Source organism: Branchiostoma floridae, chromosome 2 (assembly GCF_000003815.2).
Source record: "Branchiostoma floridae strain S238N-H82 chromosome 2, Bfl_VNyyK, whole genome shotgun sequence".
Taxonomy (NCBI): Eukaryota; Metazoa; Chordata; class Leptocardii; order Amphioxiformes; family Branchiostomatidae; genus Branchiostoma; species Branchiostoma floridae.
This window is the reverse complement of record NC_049980.1, coordinates 6,566,004-6,567,920: the sequence shown is the minus strand read 5'-3', so window position 1 is coordinate 6,567,920 and position 1,917 is coordinate 6,566,004.

The window sequence follows — 1,917 nt, the reverse complement described above, 5'->3', positions numbered from 1 at the left end:
ACTATACATTGATTCACAGACACACTTGATAAAATACTGGCTTAGATTACATAGTCTTACATGTGACAGATGTCAAGTTTTCCCTTTACAAATGTATATCCTAACTTGTTCATTTCGTTTTGAGTTATCTCATCAATTTCAGACTTATTTGTCTTCATATGTGCAAGCTTCCGAAGTATATATATACTTTAGTTATATATCTTTGACTTCATTGTCTGCATCATGTCTCTGGTAGTTATTTGTGTTTGCTTGAGTATGTGTACCTTAACTAAATTTTCAGTCAGCGAGACTCTTAGATGTTATCATACGTGTAAGCTTCATGTGTATTTAGGCCCTTTTTTATGCAATTACCTTCGTAAAATGAAGATTTTGTAGTGACAATGCTATTAATTGTTTGTATGAGTTTGTATACGTGTAAGCTTCTGGTGTATTTAGCTACTTTTTATGCAATAACCTCCGTGACATGGAGGTATTGTAGTAACTGCTGTTTGTTTGTATGGTTTGTATACGTGTAAGCTTCTGGCGTATTTAGGTACATTTTATGCAATAACCTCAGTGACATGGAGGTATTGTAGTAACTGCTGTTTGTTTGTATGGTTTGTATACGTGTAACCTTTAGGTGTATTTAGGTAAATTTTATGCAATAACCTCCGTGACATGGAGGTATTGTAGTGACTTCAGTTTGTTTGTATGGGTTTGTATACGTGTAAGCTTTAGGTGTATTTAGGTAAATTTTATGCAATAACCTTCGTGACATGGAGGTATTGTAGTGACTTCAGTTTGATTGTCTGTCCACAAGGTATAGAGATGGATTGTTTTGATATTTGGCCTGTTTTATAGGTGTTTATATGTCTGAAACGTTACGAATGATTTCCCTAGCGGCGTGTTATGATACTGCAGCAGAATTTTCGGTTTTGATATCTCATGTTCTGGAAATGCTGTAGTCATTTTTAGGAATATATTAGGAAGCTGCCTTCCCGATCGGCGTCGAAAACAGACGAAAGAAGGAAGCCACCATCTTCGTCGTTTTGATCCTGTTTTATCCCTATGAGGCCATAATGATTTGATTGTATGTGTGACATCCTCTGGGAACCCCAAAATTGAAGCTAAAAGTTTGGCAAAAAAGTTGCCTTCATTATACTATTTAAGGAAGATCCACAACAAATGACTGAACACACAGAGCATGGTGTACAGAACAAAAGATTCTTCATTTCTGTTCTTTCAAATCTTCTTCTTTGACCTTGAAATTCACATTGTCATTCCATGACATTAGTATATGTTTTCGTATATTTTTTTTGCAATCTATGGCATGTATTTGCTTATTTCGCTGTCGCTTTGTACGATAAACAGTAAATTTAAAAACGTTTTTAATTTTATTTTTGGAAACGTACGAAAATTGATGTGCGCGTTGATGTCATCCACATAATCAAACCAACATGGCCTAACCAACATGATTGTCCCCAACAGTGTAGGAGCGCCACCTGGCGAATACAGACTGACGCTTAATCTAACTAGAAAGAGTCAGATATTTTACAAATCCCTATGATATATAACACATCTCGTCTTGCTTATTCATCAACTGATAAAAACTCTAAGTCAGTTTTTATCTCCATGGGTGCTGTCAGTTACTTTCCAACTGCGTCTACATCTACAATGGAAAAACAACAAGAACATAAATATGATTTATATATTTCATACTTTATTAGCCACACATACCAACTCAGAATCACAGCAGTACAAAATGATATGGCCTTGAGAATCGAAGCCTTGAAGGATTGAACATTCTTTTCGTTTGGCTCTTTGTCAGTTTTGGAATGGAACTTGGTAAGGTCAGGGACTATGCCATCAATGAGTTATAAATGCCGGTCTTATGTATACAGTGCAATACATCCAATTGTAAATCATGAATAGATCAAG